The sequence below is a fragment of the Camelus dromedarius genome, chromosome 4 (assembly GCF_036321535.1).
Source record: "Camelus dromedarius isolate mCamDro1 chromosome 4, mCamDro1.pat, whole genome shotgun sequence".
NCBI lineage: Eukaryota > Metazoa > Chordata > Mammalia > Artiodactyla > Camelidae > Camelus > Camelus dromedarius.
Genome location: NC_087439.1, coordinates 19,045,248 through 19,072,793, shown reverse-complemented (window position 1 = coordinate 19,072,793; position 27,546 = coordinate 19,045,248). Strand labels below are relative to the sequence as shown.

Here is a 27,546-nt window from a genome sequence, read left to right as displayed (position 1 = left end):
CCCCTCTCTTCCCAGACATGGCCAGGAAAGGGGTCTGTGACTATGGACAACCCACATGATGATCAGACTAACAACTTCAGCAGCAGTCACCTCCTGCTCTAACCTACAAAGTTAATCCCTCACCCAGGCCCATGGATACAAAACCAATAGCCTTCACTGTCACCCTGTTCTAACCTTCTGGGCCAATCAACCAATCAATCAATATCCTCTCTCTTTCTCCATCTGTCTCTTCTGCCTACTCTGTCTAGTCTCTGTCTCTGTCTTTCACACACACACACACACACACACACACCATACTTTATTTCTTTGTTTTCTCATACTGTGGTCCAAATATTTTCTACTTTGCTTTAGCTTTCTTTTATTGCATGAATCCATGTTTCATCTCTCCACCTTATACCTGCCCGAGACCACCCACTGGCTCTCAAATTAGGATGTATGTACCCTGGAGGGGTCACAATGGTTTGCTGAGTTATACTTGGAGCCACAGGAGAAACACGGCTTATCTGAGATAACTCATTTTTCTAAACGTTACACAATTTAAAATAGTTCAAAAGTAGAAAAACATAGTATGTAGCAGAATATAAAATGTGTGAGTTTTTCATATGAAATCAAATTTTTGAAAAAAAAATCAGACTCGAAGAAATTCCATGTCACCTACAGTTTCTGATTAAACCCCTAACCAGTCCTCACCCTCCTGCACCCACACCCCACCATGGGAGGGCTATGCATCTCAGTCCTCTGCTTCTTAAGAGCACTTCAGTGGGAAAGTTTAGGAAGCACTAATTATCCACTGGAGTAAAGGATAAGAGCAAAAAATCAGACAGACCAGGGGTCAGATAGACTTGAGTCACACAGACCTGGCTTGGAAAACAGCACCCCCTTAACTAGCTGGGTGCCTTCGAGTGAGTTATTTACCACCTCAAAGCCTCAATCTCCTCATTTGCTGAATGGGGTATCAGCAAACTAACTGATAGAATGTTTGACAGTCATGAGAGTCTATAAAACGTGTAAAACTGATTTTAAAAAATTTATTTGTAACCAACCTCAGCTCAGCTCTGTGGCTTCCATTTCTGCTGCTGGTGGAAAACTTTTAATCTTTCAATGCAAGATAACTTGGTCTTTTCTAATTCAAGACTTACTTTGGGGGTAAAGTTTGACTTAAATTAAAATTCATCCCTCAAACTTCTCCACCCCTGGGAGGCATCTGGGTCCAAGGGGATTCTTCATGGTATTAGGAGGGAGCAGTGACCATCTTGTCAGCCCCTTGCTGGAGTTCATATCTGCTCTGGTCCATGTGCTGGAAGTGTTCATGCCAGCCACAGCCACAGCCTGGGGCCACCAGGAGGAAGACAGGACTCCTTGTTTTATTCCTGGGTTGATCTAAGGTTGGTGATCCCTGCAACTGTGCCTTAGTCTAAGTGGGACACAGCTTTCCCTGGCATCATTCAGCTATCTCCTAGCCCTCAAAGGGGTGAAGACCCTTAAAGGGCTAGCCAGGGCTCCCTGCGGCTGTCACCAGCGGCACATGCCTTCCAGGGCATCCTCCTTGGTGTATCAGTGAAGCATCTCACTGCTGGGCTACCGCTGACACTTTCTCCACTCAAGAGGCTGGGGTGGAGGTCGGGGAGACTTAGGGCTGGGTGTCTTTGTGAAGCCCAGTAGATATTCTCCCAAGGGTGGGAACAGCTAGAACCCAAGATGACTCTGCCATTCATGAAACAACTTCTTGGTTTATCCCCTGCCACTGCAATCACCTCTGGCTCCAAAAAACATGCCGAGGTAGGACATACGCCCTTTGAGGTCAGCTCTGAGCCACAGCTATTAAAATAGCAGGTGCACATCAAACAGGAGTCATCATGTGTTCGCAGTCCCGGAAGGGTACAATAAACAAAATTAAATAGACATCTCAGTGATCAAAAGCGAAATAGCTACTGCCAAAAAAAAAAAAAAAGCAGACAGAGAACACTTATAAACTTGAAACATGACTTGCATTTGACTCTTATCTCTAAGTATCATGAGAATTAACTAATGTTGAGCTCCTGGAGAATCTAAGTGATATATAAATGCTAAACAATTTATGTTTGCTGAACCACTTAGGATGCTTACTGAAATACTGTGCAATACAGATATTCTGGAAGATTAATCCCCCCAAAAAGCAAATGACTTCCAAAGTGGCTTGATAAATGACAAGGAAATAGCAGTTTTATGAATCTAATACTGATGTTCTATGCTGCAATGGAACAAATATTAAAAGAGAAAAATCTATCAGTATCTCCAGGATACCATTATGGTGCCCGGGTAGCTGCACCTGCCTTTCTGAAGAAAGTGATCCCAACATAATAGCTTTCCATAAAGACACTGGCACATGAAGAAATGGGCTGGCTATTTCAGTGAACACTTTGTGAACACTTAGATGCCAGAACTATGCTAAATGTTGGGAATGCAAAGATAAATAAAGTGATTCTTAGGTCACTTGCCCTCACTTTCTATTTCACCTGTGTCCTCTATCTTGACAGCTAGAACCATCCCCGGGACTCTCCCAGTCTCCCCAGTCTCAACAACCTGGCAGTCATCCTGCACTCCTCCTTGTCTCTCAAACGCCAAATCCAATTAGTCACTAAGACCCAGGGTCGCTGCTGCAATCTCTTCCCATTGGAGAGTTGACCCTGGGGCGATAACTGCCCTGCACTTCCAGGCTGCCCTGGCACTGGAGAAGCACAGAAGCAAGGAGGACCTGAGGCTGTCCTCCAAGGCCATGGCCGAAATCACAAGTAGACCCAAGGATGTGACAGAGGACACCCAAGTGTCTGCTCCACCAGTCATATTACTCAAGGAGGCCACAGAGCAGAGAAATGACGAGATGAACAGTAAATGGAGAGACAGTGAGGATCAGGAGGGAATGGAGGGAAAAATAAAAAGAGAGATGATAGGAACAGAGACAAGAAGGAGATGGAAGGAGTCCTGAAGCCAAGTGAGAGGGAGCAGCTAGGACCTCAGAAAAAGTCAGTCCTTCTGCTGAGGGGACCAGGATAAAGAGCAGAGAGCAGATTTTCAGACAAATGGGACAGGGCCACTTACTGAAATAGGGTGAGGAGCTCTCAGAGGCCGCTGGTATTTGTTCAAGCAGACTTTTCAGATAACGGAGGTGGGAGTCAGGAGGGTATCAGGAAATATAGTTAAGAAAATTAGAAAAAAATAACACTGGATTTCACCCCAAAATATGGTCATATTCTGAACAGAAGGATCTGAGAGTTTGAAATTTGCAACTTCAAGGAAGGGTAAGCAAAGGCATTGCCTAGCTCCTGTGTCCCACAGTGATTGGAACCCCTGCTGCTACAACAAACGTGCTTCTGAACGTGGTCTGAGATTGCTATGCAATGTGATTGGGTGGGATGAGCGTCGGGGAAGGAGCTGGCACCTGGAAGATTTCTCTCCTCCAAAACTACCTTTCCCATCCACTCACTGAGGCCTGAAGTTCTAGTTGTGCTGGTAGAAGGAAAGCAATGAAGGACCAGGTGGTGAGTGCCTATCCCATGCTAGTTCCATGCCAGGGGGTTGACATACACTATCTCATTTACTTCTCGTAGCATCCTCTGAGGCAAAGATGTCTAATCCCCATTTTGCAGATGAGAACATTAAAGCTGGGAGTGGTTAAGAAACACTTTCTATTGTCACACAGCTAATAAGAGGCAGAGCCACAACTCACGCTCCATCTTTCTGCACCAAAGTCCCCGGTGTTTCCCCCTCTCACCATGCTGTGTCCATCGGGCTTAACACTTCATCTCCCCGTAACAAGGCCATCACCCCTAAAAAGGGTCACATACTTTTAGATGTCATTAGCTTTGTTCATTCATTCAGTGCACATCTACTTAGCACTTCATTGGATTCATTCATTCACCAGGTATTTACAGAGTCTCACTGATGTGCACGCACTGAGCTAGACTCTGAGATTCCACAGCCAATGACCCAGATGTGATCCCTGTGCCCTGGTGGGGGAAAAGGGACACAAAACAATGGAAGAATTACCAACTGCAAATTTGGAATGTGCTATCAAAGAAATAAACAGGAGGCTGGGACAGAGAGTACTAGGGAAAGGGTAGCCCGCATTAGAAGGCGATATTCAAGGCAAGCTCTGTAGAACAAGGTGGGCAAACATGGAGGCTGGGAGAAAGGGATTCAAAGCAGCAGTAACAAGTCATGAAAAGATCCGGAGCGTGAAACAAGCTTAAAGAAGGCTCGTCGGACTGGACAATGGTGAGAGCAGAAAACGGGGGTACACAGGATGCTTGAGACACAGGCGGGGCCCCATCCTGCAGGGCTTGGTGTGCTCTCTGGGGACTCAGGGTTTTATGCTACATGCAGAGGAAGCCATGACAGATTACAATCAGAGAAGGAATGTGATCCAGTTACGTTTTTGAAAGATTTCTCTGGCTGCACATGGAAAATGGACTCTCGGAAGCCCACAGTAGAGACAAGGAGAACTGCCAGGAGGCTGCTGCTGTATTCTAGGAGAGACAAAGATGGCCTAGATTAGAGTGGTGGCCACAGAGGTGGAGGGAAGTAGCTGGCTCTGAGGCATTTGGAGGCTGAACCTAAAGGACTAACTAAAAGCTCAGGTAGGGGAATTCTGGGATTCTGCAGGAGAAATGAGATGGATAACGGTGTCATTACTGAGATGATTTGGTAGGAGAGGAAGGAGAACAATAGTTTTGATTTTGAACTCTTGGCGTCTGAAATTCGACTTGCTTAAGAGACATCCAAGTGGAGATGTCCAGTAAATGCCCTGCTGTGTGAGTCTGGGATCCAGAAGAGAGGTCAGCTCAGGAGAAATCAATGTTGGAGCTGAGAAAATGAATAAATACCGAGGAGAAGCCCAAGGAGGAAGCTGACGTCTAGAGGTCTGGTGGAGGAGGAAGAGGCTGCAAAGAAAACAGAGAAGGAGCAGTCAGTGATGTCTCAGGCGAAACAGGGGAGGAGGATGTCACAGAAGCAAGGAGAGAGGCTATCTTAAAGGCTACGCTAAGGTTGCTGAGAGGTGAAGAAAGATGCGAGAGTAAAACGATAAATGAGACAGAATTCTCCTCCCAGAAGAGTTCACAGTCTGATGAGAAAAACCGATATGATTGATGAAGGAATAAAACACTAGTGTAACATTTATTGAGCACTCACTATGTGACAGGAACTAAGCTGATTTATATGCATTATCATCAAAGCCTCCACTGCAATAGGAATCCTTATTATTCTCATTTTACGGACGAGGGAACTAAGGCTCAGAGAAAGTTCATAGCTCACAAAGACCACAGAGATATTCAGGGGGAGAATCAGGATTTAAAGGTCGGCAGTGTGATTCCCAAGGCACACTCCTAACCACAAAGGTATCTGCCTCTTGTCGAGGACACAGACAAGCAGTCCATTCCCTTATTACTCTCCTTGGCTCTTCCCTGCCTAACTCACTGCTTCCCCTTATGCCCACAGACATCCCTGCTCGGGACCTGGGATGGCTCTATCCCTGCAGTGACCTTGTTCGACGTGGTAATGATGCTCAGAGAGGCAACTCTCATGGCTTTGAGATGTCACGTCCCCTCCACTTCCTTACAGCTACCAGGTTAATCTTACCAAGACCCTAAACCTTGCCTCGTGGGTGCCCTGACTCTCAGACCCGGTCTGTGAACATTTAACCTTCATTTTCAACCAGACACTGATCAGATCAATCTCAGGTACTTCAGAGGATGGTTGACACAGCAGACCAGCAAAGGCAGTATTCATTGCTGATAAACTGAGGAAATGGAAGCAAAAGCCATTTTAGCTTAACTTGTTTCCTATAAAACAGTTTTGAAGGTAAAAGGTACTATTTTCTTGTCAGTGTCAACATTTCTTCACTGGATAAGTGAAATTATGTTTCCATCAATGACGAAAACTCTCCAAAAGGGAGGTGACATCTTGTTTGGCTTCTGGCAATGGAAGATTGGGTCTAATGAAACCGGTAACAATGTGGATGCATAAAAGAACATTTGCAAAGGATGCAAGCGAACATCACCAAATGTCTACTGTCTGCAGTGAGTGTCTGCCCAGAACTCTCAAACCTTGCCTACACTAATTTGGTTCCATTGACTTGATGGATATTTTTCACTGAATTTTTGCCTGTTTTCTAGGTGAGAGGTACAGCCAGAGACTGAATGCTACTGCTTTCTCTCGATTACCTGTTATCCAAACTCATCACTGATTCTCAGCAGCCAATATTTGGATAGACACCTTTGCTCTCTGCTCCATAACCTCCAGCAGTGCCGTCTTGCTGATCCAACCAGAGCCATAGTCTATCACCCATTCATCTGAGTTCAGCTATATCACAAAATCAAAACCAGTTTAAGAGATGCCCGGTCTGGCATGGGAACTCAATATTCAAGGCTCCTGAGCTCCAGAAGGCTGATTTTTAGCTGCACTTCCTCTCCCTCTGTGTGAAGGACGACATGTCAGCTGAGCCCATGGCAGTTGATGCCCTCACTCCAAAGATAGGATCCCCAAGACCTATGGCTGGAGAGGTGAACCAAAGGAATCACTTTGAAGGGTTAAAAGCAATTCCCTTCTGTGGGAGAGAACCAAGTCCCCTTTATCTCATAGCTGCTGAACTGAAGCCTGCAGTTACTTGGCATCTAGCATGAGCTGTGCCCAGAAAACCAGAAATGAGAAATAGAAGCAGAAGCCCCACACACAAACGCTTTCGCACTTAGCAGAAGTGGAATTCTCTAAGATATTAAGAGGCATCTTTGTCCCACCTTACAATACAGCTCTGACACTGTTCTCAGATCTCTTCATGGCTGATTCTTCTCAAACTAACAGCTGATCTAAGTCACACGCACATTTTGGAAAGTTGTAAATGTGGCGCTCGCACCAAGCCAAAGTTGCACGTGTATGAGAAGCAGAGAAGGGAGAGAGAAACAAGTAAATGAGAATTCAGAAGGAAGAGTTTAATAATTTTCACGGATCCATCCAAAGAACATAAGCAAATGCCATTTTTATTCCTAGGCACACAAAAAATAGTAGGAATCAAAGTAAAAAAATAATAATAAAGTCTTTTTTCTACGTTGTGCCATTATACAAAGCATCATCTCATTTTCTCCCACTTCTCTCCTTTTCCTCTTTCTCCACCCAACCCTGCCTCTAAATAAATCAAATTTACAACATAAGATGTGGCTGATTATAATATGCAACATTATTTTGTGAGCCATCAAAAAAGAAAAAAATGCTGCCAATTAAACCCTGACACACACCTTGGTTTCGGAGATGTTGAAATGTGAAAAAAGTGTTCATCAAAAAGTCTCTGAACCACAGCATGCACACGTGCACACACGTCAACAAATTTCTCCAGCGAGGGCAGAAAAACTGTCATCAAGAACCAATTTTCCAAACAGGCTAGATTTGTGCCACCCCTAAAAAGGAAGGGGTGGGGAGGCTGAAGTTTATTTTCTAGCATATATTTGCTGCCTGAAGACATCTCAGAACACCACTGACAGATAATGGACCACATTTCATATCTGAGAAATGTGTCTTATTTTTAAAACTGAAAGCAGAGGAAGTCATTAGACTTGTTTCACTCTTGCCACAGAACGGCAGGGCAATTTTCATGCTACCTGCTCCTTTTTATTTTCTTCAGTTTTCCATTTTCCTCTCCTCTTTTACATTCATCTTTATTCTTGCTATCTCTTTGCTTGTTTTGTTTTTGCTAACTTGAAATCTAGTTTCGGTGTCTCCATATCTCATTAATGTGGCCTGCCTCAAAGGTCCTTAATAATAACTTATTGTACATGTTTATTACACTTGATAGGAAGTAATTTTTATTGAAGCTTCTTTTGTCTCCTCGTTTGCAGGTAATCTTGTGTCTCCAAAGTGGTAATATGATCTTTAAGAAAGGAGTATTTTTAGCATTATTCTTCTTTGTTATAATCAGGGAGATGATAATGAGAATTCATGAGCCTGCAAAGCAGGTACAGACTGAGTCCATCTCCAAAAGAGCCCAGTACCTAATGATAATGAAGATGCTTTGTATTTATTTGGCGTAATGTTCCTGACACCTAATAGTGGCCATTTTCTCTCCAACACCATGGATTCATTTATATCAACTTCCTCATTGCATCTGTTATTTTTTAAAGCCTTATCTAGGTCACTCATACAAAAGGTGGGTGACAATTAATTGAAGTTTAATTATTCATCAAATCAACATTTATTAAGTGTCCAACTTTTGCCCAGACATTCTAGCAGGCACTGACGATAGGACAATGGCTAAGACATAGTCCCTGGCCTCAAGTTTAGCAGAAAAAGGGGAACATATTTGAATCAAACATGGCCCAGTGTATTTGTCCCTTCCAGCTGCTATAACAAAATGCCACAGACTGGGTAGCTTATAAAGAACAAACACAGTTCTGGAGGCTGGAAATCTGGGATCAGGGGGCCAGTGTGGTCAGATGAGGGCTTTCTTCTGGGTCGCAGACTTCTTGCGGTATCTTCACATGGCAGAAGGGGCTAGGGAGCTCTATGGGTTCCCCTTTATGAAAGCATTAATTCCATTCCTGAAGCCTCCACCTTCATCATCTAATCGCTTCCCAAAGGGTCCAGCTTCTATCACCATCATATTGTACATCAGACGTCAATATGTGAATTTTGCAGGGAAACAAACATTCAGACCATAGCACCCAACAACCTTCAGACAGTTAAACCAGTGCTGGCCCTCCTATATTTCCCCTAGCAGACTAGCAATTACCACCACCTTCTCCAGATCCCTGTTCCCCTCAACTAAGACAGCTCAAGCCTGTGTCTATGGCCTTCCCACCTCCGAATCCCACAAACACCCACAAAATACACCCTTAAGAAAAAAAGAAAAGTGGAGGCTACAATTAGAGGCATAGCCTATTCTGCGATTTATGTCCTCTGCTTCATTTCCCTGAGGCCTTAAAGCAAAAACTAGACCATTTTAACTATTTATCGTGGAAATTTTCAAATATATAAAATAGAAAGACTACAATATGAACCCCAAGTACTTATTCTTGGCTTCAATTTTTGCCATTTTTATTTCATCTCTGCCTCCCGCCTTTTTTCTTACTGGATTTCAAAGCCTAGGTCTCCTACTGTTTCACCCATAAATACTTCAGTATGTATCTCTAAATGATTGGGTATTTTTTCTTTTTAACTTCACCACAATGCCATTATCTCATCCAACAAAATTAACAAGAATTTATTATCTAATAACCTCCCTTATTTTCCCCTGACTGTTGCAAAAATATATTTGTATAGTTAATCTGTTCAAATCAGGATCCAAACAAAGTTCACAAAAAGCATTTGTTCAATTAGTTTTTTTAAGTCTCTTTTAATCCAAAATAGTTTTCTCTCCCTTCCTTCTCTGTGCCATTTATTTTTGAAGAAAACTGGTCATGTGTCCAGTGGCTGAATATATCTTCGTGGTGTCATCCAACATGTTCCCTTTTCCTTTGCATTTCCCATAAACTGGTAGTTGGATCTAGAGATTTGGTTACATATAGACTCAATATTTTTTTTTAGCAACAAGATGCTGTAGATAATGCTGCGATGTCCTACTGCATCACCTCAGGAGGTATACAATGTCTGATTGTTGCACTTTTTGTGATAATCAGTGAGTTCAGGTGATGTCAACCTGACCCACCCCCTGAGAAGTTCCCCCATGAACTTTCACCTAGTGTTTGCGCAGCCATTGATCATTATTGCCTAGAGTCACTATTCTATTGGGGATTTTATTGCAATTAATCAGTCATTTCATGTTACATATGTATAGCACAGAGTGAAATCATTTACCCTTGCATTGATTAAGCTAAATCAAAAAAATATATAGTTAACATTTTTTAGCACAGAAGCACCCTTGAGACAGTTATCCAAAAATAAATAAATAAATAAAAGTAGCAGAGTTCAACCTATAGATTCCTCCACCTTTCTGAGAACCAAAACTCTGTTTCAATAACCGAAAATTTCCCAGAGTACCTACTTGACAATATTTGTCCTTTTAAAATCTATTGATTAGGAAAATGTAAATGATGAAAAGCTTCTATGAATTCAGCAACCCACTAAACAGATTTCTATTATATTGATCATAGCAGTAGCCTATACACCCTTGAAATATAGCAAAGCATGTGTCCTAGGGATAAAATGTAATTTTAAATTATACAAGTTGCCATCTTTCCCCCTTCTGTCTTACATCCCAAACCATGCCCTCTAAAGGGCTGATGAGTAAAGACAGACTGGTGGAGAGAGATTTCTTCAGGCTAAGTGTCACAAAAAGTCTGTGGGAGTTCACAGAGAGCACAGAACAAGATTTTCTGGCCAGATTTGCTCCCCTCTCCACTCTCCACCCTTTGATATTTTCAAAAGAGACTGCAGAGGCCTCAAATTCCTATTCCAATTATTCTGGATGCTGGGATTTTACATGACTTACCTGCAGGTGTGAGACATGGTGTTGATTCAGCTGACAATGTTTTCTTACAGATTTACAACTCTAGGAGCCCCCTTGCCTTCTGCCACTGGGGTCTACAGTCCATCAATTGCCCACTATGGGTCTGCGTACTTGGGTTCCTAACACTTTAACATAAACTCTACCATCACTGCCATCCCTACAATAATACTAACAGTACCCAATATTAAGTGTCTTGTCTACATAAATCTAGAAGGCAAACAAGCCAATAAGGGCATATTTTAAGCTAGAAGTTGCTTCCCCAAGACCAACTAGACAGCCCGCAGCACCATCAGTCTTTAGTGGTCATCAAGGTCATCAAGTTGAGGCCAAAACACACACACTGTGCAGTTGTCTGGTTAGGCTGGTTGCTCACAGACAAGATACAAGGCTAATCTGATCAGTGACCTCAACTCTGATGTTTGCAGTGCCCACTCTTAGGGGCCCCAGATACAACCCTCCTTCCTGTATACAATAGGCTGTTTGATGTTTCTGCTGATATTCTTCACTCAGAGGTATTTTATTTCAGAACTCATGAAGTGAAACTTTTGAAATTGTGAAGGAATGAAGCAGTTTGTTGCAAGCAGAGCTGGCTTTATAGAGATGCAAAGACGAAAAGGAGCAGCTTCAAGCCATCAGTCAGGGAGAATTTGCAAAACATCTTAGATGAGTCAGTTCCTTGGAAAGACAGCTCAGAAGAGGAGTGGGGAGGCAGAGTGGACCTAAGGAGAATGATAAGGCTGCCAACTAAACAAGGACTCCTGCCCCAATCCTTAATCCCCAGTGTGGTCATAGAGCTCTTTGCCAATATTCACAAACCAAAGGGGACAATTTGCTGTGATCCAAAAGGCGAAGCCTACTCTCTTCATCAAGCCTAGCCCAATATTCCTCTTAACATTTTTTTAGAATTGTTCAACCAGAACATATTCCTGAAATGCAAATCAGGGGGAAAAAAACAAAACAGTATCTTGCAGACACTGATTCCAGCCTTGAGAAATGAATCCTGACAGGAGCCACATAACATTTTCTTAGAGAACCAGTGGGTCTTGCTGCTTGCCTCCTCCAAGTGAAACTGGACAGTCATAAAGCCAGGATCAGCATTCATTCATTCACTCATTCATTCCTTCAATACACACTTATTGGACAGCCCTGTGCTAGGACGGACAGAGATGAACCTGACAGATTGCTGGTCTACGGTTTCCCGATCTAACCAGCAAGATAGAAAACAATGCCACTAACTCAGAGCCACACGGAAGGATGATGTTACAGTAGAAGTGAATCTCTCACATTATGGAAGATGCATTTTAATTTTTCAGTGTGCAGTCAGGGGAAGCTATGCAGGGCCATGCCTTTGGAGTCTTGCTTTTGCTCCTGATTTACTGCAGCTGCAGGTTGTAGCCCTGAAATAAGAAGAGGCTAGATTCCACTCACTCGCCGCCCGCCCCCAACAAGAAACTCCACGTCTCAGCTTTCTGAGTTTGCTGTGGCCAGCTCTTTCTCAGAAATGGTAGTCACTCGAGGAGGGCTATTCCTGTAAAAAGAAGAGAGTGACTTAACCAAAGCTAAGAGTTCCTCCCCGGGGGTGGAGGAAGAAAAAAGAAAGGGGACTTTTAACAAAGATCTACTCCAGATGGGTGAGGGACAGCACAGATGAGATGAGATAGCCGAAGTCCAGGCCCCACTTTATTTTTTTGGAGAAAACTTTAATTTGAAAAGATACATACACCCCAATGTTCATAGCAACACTACAACAGCCAAAACATGGAAGCAACCCAAACGTCCATTGACAGATGATTGGATAAAGATATGGTATATATATACAGGCCCCACTTTATTAATTAAAAATGTATTACAGTAATTATAGATTCACATGTATTGCAATAAATAATACACAGAGATCCCTATATATTTTCCCAGCTTCCTGCAAAGGTAACATCTTGCAAAATTACACTCTACAACCACAACCAGGATATGGACAGACATACACCCCACCAGTCTTACTTCAATTTCCCTTGTTCTACTTGTACTCATTTTCATGTGTGTCTATAAAGTTCTATATAATTCCATCACCTGTGTGGGTTCATGGACCCACCATGACAGTAAAGAAAATGTACAGTTCCAACACCAAAGGATCCCACATTTTGCTCTTCTATGATCACAGCCATCTCCCCTAACACCTAGCAACCACTGAATCTGTCTTCCAGTCCTAACTTTTGTCATGTTCTGATTGTTATCTAAATGGAATTACATAACAGTAGCTTCTTGGGCTGGCTTTTTTGCCTTTGGCTCAACATAACGCCCTTGCTTTTTGTCTAAGTTGTATGCGTATCAATAGTTTGTTCTTTCTATTGCTGAGGGGTATTCTGCAGTATGGATGTACCATAGTTTAACACTTTACCTGTTAAAGGACATTCTAGAGACCCTCCTTGCTGGCTCCATGAAACCCACATACCAAAGACCTGCCGGGGCCTCTAAGAGCTGAGGCAGCGTTCAGCCTCCAGCAGCAAGAAGTCATGACCCACACCCGACAACCGCAAGGTTGTGAGTTCTGCCAATGACCTGAGTGGGCTTGGAGGTGGATTCCTCCACAGTCCAGAGAGTCACCATCCTGACTGTAGCCTCATGAGAAACTAAGTAGAGGACCCAGCTGAGCCCTGCTCAGATTCCTGATCTCCAGAGACCGTGAAATAGCAAATGTAGGTTGTTTTAAGCTGCCAAATTTATGGTAATTTGTTACACAGCAATAGAAAGTGCATACAACAGGTGTTACAACTGAACGTTTGAGGCCTCTCATTATTCGTATGTTGAAATCGAATCCCCAGTGTAATGGTATTTGGAGGAAGGTCCTTTGTGAGGTAATTAGGTCATGAGGCAGAACCCTCACGAATGGGATTAGTGCTCTTATAAAAAGAGGCCAGAGACAACTGGATGCTTTTCAGCCATGTGAGGATACAGTGAAAAGTCAGCAGTCTACAGCCTAGAACAGAGTCCTCATCAGAATTCAACCCTGCTGGCAATCTGATCTCATACTTCCAGCCTCTAGGACTGTGAGAAATAAATGTTGTTTCAGCCACTCAGTCTACGATATTTTATTACAGCAGCCCGAGCTGACCAAGACACCAGGTGAATTCTGCTGCTTCTTGCCAAGGACAAAATATCAAAATCTCACCTTCACGTATAATGGAATAGAACAAGAAACGAACTTGATGTCAAAAGCACCCGGCTCAGCCATTCACTGGTCTCACCTTGGTAACTTATTTGGACCTCATTTGCTTCATCTATGAAATGGAAATAAAAATAACTTCCTCACAGGAAAAAATTTTTTTCCGCACAGCAGCAGATAACCAGCATCCTGAGCGATTCTGATGCAGAGCTTGGAGTCTATGCTGGACCACACCTTGAGAACCACTTGCCCAAACCAAGGTCAAGCTGAGCCTCCCGCACTAAGCTACCTGGAACCAAACCCTACAGTCTTCTTGACATTAAAGACCTTCCTGTCTCCTCGGGGCCCTTCAGCTCTTCAGGAGTACTTTGGACTTTGAGTAACATCTGCCTCCTGTCCCCCAGGCAGCCATCTGACTCTCCCACCCAGAGGGGGCCCAAGATCATACACAGGGAATCATACAGCAGACATTTTGTAGTTCGTCCCTTTTTACCATTTTTTGAGGTAGTGGGGAGCTTCTGGAAAAATATTCGGGGTCTCGAATGCCTCTACTTAGTTTTCTAATGTCTAGTTCGTCACAAGATCACCTTTTAAATGACAAAAAGATTGACATGTACAATTATGACAATTATGTGTACATAAAAATATATACATTTTAGTGTCTGCCTCCACCTACACACATACAAACACACACAAACACAGAAGAATGCAAGCACCAAAACATAAGGGCAGGGAGTTTTTCTGTGGTGTTTACTGATGTACCTCCAGAGCCTAGAACTTTGCCTGACCTGTATTTGTAGGGAGTAGAAAGAAAGGAAAGAGGGAGGGAAGGAGGGGAAGGGCAGGGGGAGCCAGGACGGGTCAGGGGAGGAGCTAAGCTAATCAATGAAATTAATCCGATGTTAATGAAGGATTGTAATTTCAACCTTTCACACCTCAAAGAAGTAGCTAGTAGAAACCTTCCAGGGCCACGATATGGTGACTCACATTCCAAAAGCAGTTGTCCATTCATCCCCTTGCAGGGACAGCAGGAACATCTTAACTTCCCATTTATCTGTCATAAAACACCCCGGTGCCCTCAAACAGCCACAATTTGCAGCCAATTGAAGACAGCACGCATATTTTTAGAAACCCTAACAATGACACACCGCTGTTCATTCGTGAGACTTCTTCTCACGCCAATCCACTTCCTGTCACACAGTGGACTCACACCGAGGGATGGCCCGTTGCTGAAGGGCCCCGTTAATGCACAATGGCCTTAATGGGCCAATCTTTAAACAGATCACCCAGGCCAATTAATAATAGAATCAAGTCAGAGAGAGAAGCTTCTCTTTTAACTTTCAATTTCCTTTTCTGGTCAAAGACGGATCTGTAATGTGATTTTTAACATGGCTTTTTGCAGCTCCAGATTTCTTGAGCATTAAAACCAGCTTCATGGCAGTATTTTTCCTCCTTCCCTACTTCCCTAGCTTTGGGGAGCAAATTCTTTCAAATCTGTCCGCAGATGAATCCGACGAGCTTCCTGCATTACTCATCGTTGGTAAATTAGGAAAATTATTACCAGGTTGCTTTGTATCTCTTGACAAGTTTAACCACTAAGCACCCTGATGTCCTGTTTAATCGAATAATTTATTTACACAGAATTGACATTTCTATCCATATTTCACACTAAAAAAAAAAAAAAAAGAAAGCACTGATATACATTTTCTCCCTTAATTCCCACGAGACATAAATTTGTTCTCCTCCATGTTAAGAAGAATTTCTTAAATCTCTAGTCTTTAATTTGGAACCATCACCTCTGGTCACTCTGGGGAGTGGGAGCAGAAGGAAGGGAAGATACTGGAACACGCACTAACCAAGGTTGGCCTGGCTTGCGGTACCTGTGTGTGTGCACATGCCTGGGAGAAACCACGCACGTCTGATTTATCCCAGGTCCCAGATGAGACGTCAGAGAGTAGCACTGAGGCAGGTCGTCTGCCCCTCAGGTTTTGGAGAATGTGCTCTAACTCTCCACCTCTGTGCACTAACGAACAAATATGAAATGCTCATTATGTGCAAAGGACTGAACGATGCGTATGTGAAGACAGAAGCCCACAGGCGGGGGCGCGGTGCAGGTGGAGAAGGGAGTGACCCAGTACCACACTCAGTGCCAGGCACAGATGTACATTTTCTCCTTTAATTCCCGTGAGATACAAATTGGTTCTTCCCCATTTTATCCATTCAGAAACTGAGGTTCAGAGGAGTCAAGTAACCTGCCCAAGGTCACACAGCCAATTATGAACACAAGCCCATCTTCTTCCTCCTAGATCACAAATTATCCCTGGTCTGCCAACTATTAACTCTTGCTCTTCCCCAGGCCTTCATTCCCTCTACTCACAAATGGTCACCACTTTATCTGGTGGCTTCCTTCTTTTTAATACTATAGCATTAGGGTAACTCTCTTCCCAGGTAACTTCCAAAGGGCTATTTTACATTACTCCTAAATTCATCTCACAAGTGGGGCCAGCTTTTGGGAGAATGGGATGATTTATCACCAAAGCATTCGATGTAAACCCCACCCGGTAAAGCTGTACAAAATGTAGGATATGAATCCTCACTTCAAGAGCTGAAAAATAAGTATGTGACCCCTAAAAAGAACAAATTTGGGTGGCCCAAGCCCTTAAAAACATAACCTTTATTTCTTCAATCAGGGTCTTTCCTTAAAATTGGACAGTTAAACATAAACGAATAAATAAATAAGGCTTCAAAGGAAGTAAGGACCATGCAGAAAGCCTAGTGTACTCTTTCTTTGCAGTTGCCGATCAAATCAACAACCCCCTCCAGCCCTGTGCTGTGGGTGTCTCTTGCTCTCCTCAGCATTCACCCCTCAAGAGCAGTGACATTTGCTGATTACACCCATTTGATTTTCAGAGGCCAAGGTGGATTGTATTCACCGTTCCTATTAGCCTAGCAATATCTCCCTGTATTTTCTGCAGTAGATTTTCCAGACAGCAATAGGTTCTAATCAATCTTCCTGGCTTCATTTCTCAGAATCTTACCATCTCCTCAAGGAAAATTTCAAACCTGATTTATCATCATTACCAGACCCTAAATATTCACCAGATTCTATATTATTTATTACACCTAGTTAATTTCCCTGTTCTGGACTTATGGGTCGAATCACAAAGCATGTGAAAGATTATCCCCACAATATGTCATAAAGACTCAACTCTAATGCAGAGTCACATTTAAAAAGAAGCTTTTCGCCCCCCACAGAATAGCTCTGAACAGAAGCTGAGCCCTTCTGCTTCTCTTCAAGACTCTGAGCCACAGCCAGGCACAGGCTCCCAGTGGTCCCGGAACTGCACACCTGCAGACGCAAATGCAGTGACTTCCCCATCTCCCTCCAGCCGGGCCAAACCTCCCCCACCATACACCCGCTGCTGTATTACAGAGCCTGGCAAGGGGCTGCAGGAGAAGCAATTCCAGGTCAGCCCTGGGTGAAGAGAAAGTGTTCTAGGGTTACAAGGAGATAAAACGGGGACACAGGACACAGGTCACAGGACTGCCCTTCTGGGGCAAAACGACGCTCCCAGTTTGACCCATCCATCCTAGAGAACAAAGATCCCCTCAATGGCGACCCTCTGAAGGAGGCAGGTTGCACCCGCACCCCTCACGTCTCCCAACAGGCTAACGGTGGCAGCTGTTCAGTCCATACCTCCCAGCCCCCTCCCCTCTCCGAGAATGAGGGAAATTTGGTTTAGCCACCAGCAGTCTGAACCTGGGCTTACCCGTAGCACAAGCAATGCTAGAACGGGTTCCATCTGAATTCTCTTCCAGGAGAATTTCTAGGTTACCTGACACTCTGTGCTTGAAGATGACCTTTCAAAGCCCTGCTGCCCAGGAAGCAGCTGCCTGGCGTGGGCTGGGGCACAGGAGCGGGCTCGCCCAGGTCTAACGCCTTAAGAGACAAAGGAGGTGTTCCGTATTGCTCCAGATGTCAGAGTTAGAATGAAGACGAAATGAAATGAAAGGTTTCTTCTTGATACAAGAAGGAACTTCAGAGTCCCTTCCAGAACAGCCTGACTTGTGGAATCACTAAACAGAGGTTAAGTCACAACTGCCAGGGATGTGTGAGGCAAATCAGAAAACGGCGAAGAACTCTGCACCCGCCTACACTGGCGTGACTCTATTCCACATTAAACTCACAGAGCCACAGTACTCTCCACCTGGAACAGGCTTCTGAGCTCATTTAAAAAAAATTAGAAAATGTGGTCACACAAGGCCTACATTAAACTAGATGAGGCTATGCTCTACCACAGTCGCCACCATCCTCAACTGCCCCCCCAGCTTCACATTAAAGTTGGGGTTCTGTTGGCTTTCTGTTTTATTGTTTTGTTTTCTTTTCTTCCAAGGCCTCCTTTTTTTCACATGTTATTTTCTGTCTCACCTCTGTGGCTAGGAGTGTTTGCTGCTGCTGGCCTAGTGAAACCCTAGATAAGCTAAGGCTCAGAGAAGTTAAGTAACTTGTCCGATGTCACACAGCCAGCAAGTACAAAGCAAGGAGCAGTACCCAGGTTTTCTTGTGATCTGGTTCTCCTTAAACTTGTCCACACTGCCAGCCTAGAGATGACTCATTCCTCTGGACTGATTTGACTATTCATGTTCAGGGTGTGTAAACTGCCCCCTGCCTTGCACTTTTCATTTAACATTTCCTAGTGATCGAGTGTCCACATTTTCCCTTAAAAAACAATAATAATAGCAAAAAATAACTCTTCTTTCCAGCTGACTTTACAAATTACCAGCATCCCAAAGACCAAACACCCTTTTGTGTATCCAATAAAAAATCGACCTGATGAACACATAAGATTGCAGTTTTCCTTGTAAAATCAGGACTAGGCCCAAACCTTATTATTTCAGACTCTGTACTGATAGTCCAAATCAATAGTGCAAACAAGATTTCTGGGGGAAAGGTTAAAGTAATTGACAGAACATGCTGGTTTTAAGCCACCAGAAGCACTTTCAAAGCAAGGAATTAAACACAAATAATTGATAAGCTCATTATAAATCATCTTTATCTATCTACATATACGTGTATATATATATATATGGGGCTTTACAAGACATCTCTTTATAATCTAATTTGACTTACTGCTCACATTTGAAAGTGATCTGACTGTACATCTCTTAACATCTTTGGTAATCAGACCCTTAAGCTGATTTAAGCTGCCTATGTTCCCAATTAGTCAGGATTTGTAAGGACTGAGCAAACTGAAGAAAAGACTGGTTAAGAACTTTAAAGCTTTCACTTGGGGTGGGAGATCCCACTAGCCAGGGCCTAGGCTTACTCATTTGGTGTGCGTGTTAAATAGGGTTATGTTTCCCCCTGAGCTCTAAACAGAGCTGCAGCTTGGTTGACTTGCTCTCAGGTCCCTACACCAGAGGGAGCTGGACTTAGCTGGGTCAGGTCACATGTCACATTTAGGCTCACATTTTACATGAGACTAATTTTAACAGAGCAAGTTAAAAGTGAGATTGCCTAATCACCGAGGCCACACATACTGAGCTATCAGGCTAGACAACTGGGATGGAGGATTACCTTTGCTGAACATTAAGCCTAACTCTCAGAACACATTAAGTCGTCACTGTGGGCTGCCTACCCAGGAACCATTCTCCCTTCTTCCTTCTGAGGAAAACTTACATTAAGCAGTTAGGTATCTAGGATTGATACTCAGGTAGTAGACAACAGACAGACTTACAGCTGTTTACAGATAGCATCCAGCCTGACTGGTCATGTCCAAACTGTATTAGACATAACACAATTAGAATTTCAGTCCTTCCCGAGATAGTCTAAGAACCAGTCCTGACCACAGAAATGAGCCCTGATTAGTGTCAGCCAATCACAGTAATCCTAACCTCCTTGCCAGCGATTGGCTTAGGTACCCTGGCTTGAGCCAATCAGTATAGAGCATTCTCCCTATTGACTGCTATTGGACCAGGGCTGAGTCCACAACCTAAATGACCCAACTGGACTGGAGACAATGAATACTTGGTCCATAATTGAGGGAAAGATTTTTCTCTCACTCACATAGAACAAAGAAGTCACTTGTCCCAGCTGTTAATGGCAGCCCTCTTGAAACTCAGGACAGAGCCTATAAACAGATAAGGGGAAGTAGGGGGAGTATGAAGACTTGCAGAGAGACAGAGCCACAGTCCCCAGGATTTGAGTACTGTGCCTGGAGCCTGCCCTACCTCCTATCCTCCATTACAAGAAGTAGTACATTTCCTTATTGTTTAAATTATTTTAGATTTCTGTTCCTTACAGTTCAAAATATATGTGCACAAGCCAATTTATTAAAAGCAGGTTAGAGGGACTTTCCAGGTAAAGTCAGTGTCTTAACCCAACCCCATACATTTTTTTAATCAGAGCAGATAGAGCAACTGTTCACAGCTGCAAAGGAAGTTCAAAGTTTTTAACGTATGCACACAGTGTATGCACACATGTTTGTAACTGGTGAGGCAAGGAGGTTAACAAGGTGGAGAAACATGGATCTGGAAAGAGTTAGTCTCAAGTCCCTCTCAGCTCTTCTCTTGTAAACTCTGTGACCATAGCGAAGTGTCCATATCTGTAAATTATGGGCTAAATACGTGTCTTACAGCACTGTTCTGAGAAGTCAGTGGAGTGCAGTGTATAAAATACTGGTGCACAAGATAGAAGATCAGTAAGTAAAAGACGTTTTTCCTTCTCCTTTTCCCACCCCGTCTTTGAAGAAGGCTTTGCAGATCTCTTGACCCAAAGCTCCCAGTGCCTCAATTTCTCCAGCTTCTATTTCAGCCTTTCTTTTCTTCCCCTCCAGCTCCACATTTGTTTAACTCTCTAGCACTGGTATGTTTTGTGTGATTGGTGTATGTTTTTCATCGATTCCATTTACCAATACCTATTACGTGGCAGGTACTGTTGTGACATGTAATGCTATGACCACAATCACGCAGTGAGAAATATGATACACTTTTTTATAGTTGATGAAATGAGGACCAGAGGAGTGACATAAGCTTGTTCACGATTTTTCTTAAGGTGAATTAAAAGCAAGGAATTCTAGGCCATGTGACTCTAAAGGCTGTGCTCTTAGCTACTTCATTACACTGTCCATCCAAGGAATATCTATATATCTCCATATGTCTCTTCCAGTGGACTAAGAGTTCTTCAAAAGTACAGCCATTGTTTTCTAAGGGAAGCTAGGTAGTGCATGGACTGGACAGTCACCTATTCTAAGCCATCACTGACAACACACACTTTTGACTGCCCATTGTGCAAGCCTTCTTGAGGCCTGAGCTACACAAAGTAAGAGACATTGTTCTTACGTTCAAGAGGCCCTAAATCAGAAACAAGATCTCTGCACAGAAAGCAATATGATATAGCATATCTTACTTCCCCAGGGAGAAGCACCAAGTCCAAGTGCCACAGGAGGTCAAAAAAAGGAGACCACCAAGAGCTGGAATGGATGAGCAGAGGTGGAGCAGGCACTGCAGGCCCATGGGAATTAAGCAGGACCTTAGAGGGATGATCCTGTGTGCTTGAGGGGAGGAAAGGTGATGGAGGGGATGGAGGTGATGAATACAATCGTTGGAGGCAACACAGACAGAATACAGAAGGTGCCAAAGATAAACAAAGCCAGATATTACTTAGAGTGATAAGGACAGATTTTTAATCAGCAATATACTATTGCAATAGGGAAAAGGGTCCAGCAGGAACTGAACTCAATTTTGATTTGTACAGAGGTGACTGGGCATTTTAAAGGGAGGATGAGTGACTAGGGAGGGGATGAGCGGAGGCTCAAGGATGAAGTGGAGAATGACAGTAAGCTGGAAGGAGTCAGTCCCTGGGAAACCCGTCTGGGTTTGCTAACTGGTGCTTATTAAAGTTGGGCTCCACCCTCCCACAGAGTCTGGAGGCAGGAACCCCATCTTCAGGTCTTGGCTGGAACAAGGAGTAAATTCTTTTAACAGCGCTGAGTTTTCTCAGGCAGGCACTTTAAGGCAGGGGCTAGGGTCATTCCCAGGATACAGCCTTGAGCTGTTTGTTAGAAACTATTTTAGTGTTTGTTCAAGTCTTCACAGGCCAAGGTTGAGAAGAGGACCCGGAGGAGCCTGGCTAGAGTCTGGTCAAGGAGAGAGTCCCTGACGGAGAACAGCTTCTAGCTGGCCGGGCACTGACAGAGCTCTCTACGTGGAAGAGCAGTGGATTGATCGGATTGATAATGAGGTCAAAAATCAGGCTGGTGATTTTGAACTCTCCCTAAGAGGTAGTGAAAGCACCCATCCCATTTTCCCCAAGACTGAGGGCTTTCCCACGATGGGAGACATTTGGTGCTAAAATGGGGAAAATCAGGCCAACAAGGACTTGTTGATAATCCCCCTACGTGGAGGCACCAGGCTTCCAGGGAAGACGATTGAACAGGAAGACAGTGTGTGTAAGAGTTAGTGGTTTTGGGTGATTCCTCCCACTGTAACACTTAAGACCTCAAGATTACCTGGCCCTTTGGTGGGTCAGGTTGTGTGGCTGGTCCCTGCATCCTGGTTTGCTAGTTCTGGCAATAAGTCAATGTTGCAAAGTTTCTGAGCTGAGATGGGTCTGCCTACTTTGTTTTGAGAACCTCGAACAGACAAGAGTGTGCTTGTTGAACTGCTGGAGAAGGTAAGACCTTCTAGATCTGCATTTAAGGAATAGTGAGGAATTTGAAGAATTTCAGTGCAGAAGGACTGGGTTGGAATTCCCTCGCCACCAATATCTAGCTAGACATGCGACCCTGTACACGCTCTTAACCTTCCCTAAGCCTCAGTCTCCTCATCTGTAAAATAGAGATAAAAACGTCTCGAGCTCACAGGGTTACTGACAGAAGTGAGATTATGTGTGAAAGGTTACCTGGAATCTATTAAACATTCAGTGAGGAGCAGCCACTGCTACAAGAGCGGTGGTTGTTTTTGTTGTTATGTGTGGGAAAGAAGCATGATTTTATCCACAGTGTTTAAAGGTCAACATCCTGAAACATTTCCACTGGGTTAGATTTTGAGGTGAAATAAACCAACATGAGGAATCTGTCACATAAATAGAAGCTGACCCTGGGTCCTTCAGACTTATGTAATGGCCACTCAGAGAATTCTGGAAAAACAAAGTAGACTAGTGAAAAATGCTGTATTGCCCCTAGGTGCCATCCATCCGAGGGAGAGCCCTAACCCCAGATTTTACTTTCTGTGTGAGAGGAAGGTTGAAAGAAGGGGAACAAAATTCAGTTAACAAAAACATAATTGATTTCCAAAATCCACGAGCAGAAAGCATCATTCTTGCTCGTCAAGGAAAACTCTATCAGCATCAAGTGTGGTTAACAACACAGAGAGCTGAAACATTTATTTATGAATCTTTTAAAAATATGCTTTTCTTTGAAAGCCTGGGGAACAAAGTATAATCAAATCTCTATAAAATATTGACACCAGATTATTGCTGCAGTAAGGAGCAAAATCCAAAGCAAGTCACCTGTCACCTCCCCTGAGTCCAGGGAGGCCTCTGAAAGGGGACGTGTGAGCAGCTGGCTCAGGACCTTTAAAATGCCCGAGTGTGCCCAGGCCACAGCATTCCTGTCACCACTCTCACCACATGGGTGTCTCCATCCGGCCCACCTGGCCTCCACCTGGACTCACAGCCTCCAGAGAACCCAGGGTTTGTCACTTGGAAAGTTTAGTACCAGACTTGACCTCTCTAAAGCTTCAGTTTTCTCAGCTGCACAGGTGGAAAGACAACACTGACGGCCCAGGATTCTTCTGAAGATGAGGAGGAAGTGCATGCTAAGTCCTTTAGTTCAATGCATGGCACACAGTGAGCCCCAGTGCCTTTTTCTATCTGTCCTCTGTCCTCTTAGGCCCCCTGACTCTTCCAGACTCTCAACTCATACCTCTTCCTAGAACATGATGGTGCTGATTTAGCAATTCTGTCTCATTTCATGAGTATCCATTTATCCTACCACACAACAACAGGGTAAATTCTTTACAGCCAGAGATGGCTGATCATTTAATAATAACATAGCATGCCAACCTCATCTCTAAATCTTTACAAACATTGACTTGTTCAACAGTCATTACTCTTACAATTCCTATTTTACAGACGAGGAAACTGAGGCAGAGAGACAGAGAGATTCAGTAACTTGCCCAGGTAGCAGCAGGTCAGCTGCTGTGCTGAGATTTGAACTCACAACACCAAACTCTTAACCACCAGACCCCCTGTATTTCAGACTTCTGAGCCCCACGGTGCCGAACACATGGAAGGCCCTCCACAAAGACCCATCAACGGAAAGATGATTTAGCCAACAAGTATCACTTTGCATGTAAGGAGAGAGAAGAAAAGAGCAGTTACAGAGTATGCCCTGGGTCAGAGAGGCAACGGGGAATCAGATTATGGTCCAAAGTGTCAGATCCTACTCGTTTTACTCTTCCCATCACATGACTTTTTGAGGGACGAGCCACCTACTAATGGAAGAAGAAGAGAGGAAGGTACTGAGTGAGCCTCTGTCTGTGACCCCACACCCCATGACCCACCCACCACGTCCCGAGTGGGGTCTTCACACTTGGCGTCAGCAGTAACTACTCACTGGCTCTGGTTTTCAGGGATACTTAAGGTTGTGCACAGACAAGAGAGCCAGCTGAACTTGAGTGCACAGGCCACTCACTGGCAGGGGCCAGGGGAGCGAAACAGAGGTCAGCCCAGGTGCCTTGGGTGGCTGCCTGTAGCCAACCTTCACCCACTTCAAATAAGCATCCCAAGGATGTGAGGTTTTCCAAACAACATGCTGCTTCTGGGGGCTGCAGAACTGTCACCGGTACAGCTCCTCACAATTCAGTCACCTAGTTTTTAAAAACTCAAGAGCATACATCTCTAATTTTACCCCTTTGCAGCCCACCGACGAGTTACTTTGTGCCACCAGGAAAACTCACTGTCGTGTAGCCTGGACACAGTCTCAGGGGCCAGGGATTGGGTTCAAATCTCAGCTCCTGAACTTGGTAGCTGGGGGACACTGGGCTTTGTGCCTCAGTTTCCTCATATTTAAAAGGATAGTAATCACAGTACCTACCTCATAGGCTTGTTTTCAGGATTGGATGAGTTGGTGTGTACGTACATGTATTCTACATATGTGTGTACAGGCATACCCTGATGTGTTGTGCTTCACAGATACTGCATTTTTTACACATTGAGGATTTATGGCAAACCTACATCAAGCAAGTCTGTTAGCGCCATTTTTCCAACAGCATTTACTCACTTCATGTCTCTGTGTCACATTTCAGTAATTCTTGCAATATTTCAAATGTTTTCATTATTATTATAATATCCCTTATGGTGATCTGTGCTCGGTGATTTTTGACACTACTATTGCAAAAAGATTACTACTTACTGAAGGTTTGGATGATGGCTGGCATTTTTTAACAGTAAAATATTTTTTAATTAAGATGCATACACAGTTTTAAAAGTATAATGCTATTGCACACTTAGATGGCAGTATAGTGTTAAACATAACTTACATGCACTGGAAAATCAAAAAATTGGTATGAATCACTTTATTGTAATATTTGCTTTATTGTGGTGGCCTGGAACCAAAACCACAATATCTCTGAGATCTGCCTGAATTTATATACACACATGCAGAAACACATACATATATACTCTCTAAGTATACATACATATAACTATATCTGTATAATTATATACAGGTGCAAATAACTATACCTGCATAATTATGTATTATATAATATATATGCTATATATGTTATATATACTGCATATATTATATGTATACATAGTACAATATACATTATATGTAATTAGATATATTATAATTTTATATATTATATACTATATGTGTAATATGTAATATATACTATATAGTGTAATACATTCTATATATTGTGTATATAGTATAATATATAGTATAGTATAATATACTATATATTATATTATAATATATGTAATTATACAGGTATAGTTATGGGTTGAATTGAGTTCCCCCAAAATTCATATGTTAAAGTCCTAACCCCCAATGCCTCAGAAAGTGAGCTTGTGTAGATATAGGGTCTTTATAGAGGTAAACAAGTTAAAATGGAGTTATTGGGGTGGGCCCTAATCCAGTATGGGTGGTGTCCTTTTAAGGAGGAAATCTGGACACAAACATGCATAGAAGGAAGACAACGTGAAGACACAGGGAGAAGATGGCCATCTGCAAGCCATGGAGGGAGACCAGAAACAGATTTTCCCACACAGCTCTCAGGAGGCACCACCATGCTCTCAGACTTCTAGACTCCAAAACATGAGAAAATAAATTTTTGTTGTTGAAACAACCCAATGTATGTGTAGAGAGAGAGGGAGGCACCACCACTCAAAAAGGTATCCAGCACATGTAAGTGTCAGTACTTAACTATTAGGTACTCATAGTAGTAAAGATGTTATTAATCTGAAAGTCTGTAGTTTTACACTGCACGTTAAAAACTCAGACCTGTGGATACAAAATCACATAAGAGGATCTAAAAGATGAGGGCCATCCACATGACCACCGCTGAAACGCCAGGCCAGCCAAGTTCATCTCTTCAGATCTGGATCCAACCATAAGAGCTGCACCATAATGAGTAATAATGTGGACTCTCTCCAGCTTGCTCTCAGTCCTTAGTGCTTCCCTTTGACTCTTATAAGCCCCAGACATGAGCCAATGTCATCACTGATGTAATGTTAAAACAAACATTTCCTACTGCTCCTCTTTCCAGTTCCGAAATGACTTGAATAGAAATGTATTCTGTTACATCAAGGCAGGCTACCAAAAAAAGAATATTATAGTACAGAGCCAATTATCTGTGAATTTGTTTCAGTATTGTGCAATCAAATCACAATGCAGACATTTGGGACTGAGGGTGATGGAAGGTTGTAACTGCCATCCATAACCCCTTATTGCATATTTTTGTGTTCACCAAAACAGTCTCATTTTCCCTCATTGACTGTTTATTAGAAGTAAATTATAAACTAGAACTCTTGGTGTAATACAGATTTACGCTAGTTCAAAATCCTGATTCTGACGTGCGTCATGAATTAGAGACCTGCAGGAGATGATGTTTGGAGAAGAGGGGAATGGTGAGGGTTAATTTTATGTGTCAACTTGATTGAGCCACAAGGCACCCAGGTATTTGATGAAACATCTTTTCGGGAGTATCCATGAGAGTGTTCCTAGGTGAGGTTAACATCTACATCAGGAGACAGGAAAGCAGACCACCCTCCCCAGTGGTGGAGGACCCTCACACAATCCACTGGAGGCTTGACTAGAACAAAAAAGCTGAGTAATGGTGAATTCTCTCTCTCTCTCTCTGCCTGACGCTGAGCTGGGACATGGGTTTTCTCCTGCCTTTGGGCTCGGACTAGAACTTACACCATCAGTTCTTAGTGGTGCAGCACTGATAAATGAAACAGACCGGGGGAAAAAATTCTTACCCAAACCCTAACCCTTACTTTAACCAGATCTTCAGATGCAGACTAGAGCTCACCATTGGCACTCCTGAGTTTCCAGCTTGCTGACTGTAGATCTTGGGACTTGGCAGCCTGCCTAATCACAGGAGCCAATTCCTTACAATATGTTTCTTGATGGAGACAGAGACAGATATCCCACTGGTTCTGTTTCTCTGGAGAATCCTGAATACTAGCACAGTGGTTGCTCCATTACTGGTTAATATTCCCTACATCACACTCTTAGGGAGAAACTGCTTTTTGAATTTCATTCAAATGAACGTTGCCGCCTGTAGGCACCATTGCTCTGTTCCTTCCCTTCTGGAGAATGAGGATGGCAGCCAGGAAGCTCAGACACAAGGTTTTGCTCAACCACAGGGAGAGTACTGGCTCTTACCTTACAGCTGGCCT

The 27,546-nt window shown here is 43.4% G+C and overlaps 1 long non-coding RNA gene across 1 annotated transcript in view; it reads right to left on the bottom strand.

The window, feature by feature from the left end:
- LOC135321207 (uncharacterized) overlaps window positions 1-27,546 on the bottom strand; it is a 352,339-nt gene that overhangs the window by 141,235 nt on the left and 183,558 nt on the right. The gene's annotated exons all lie outside the window — the stretch shown is intronic.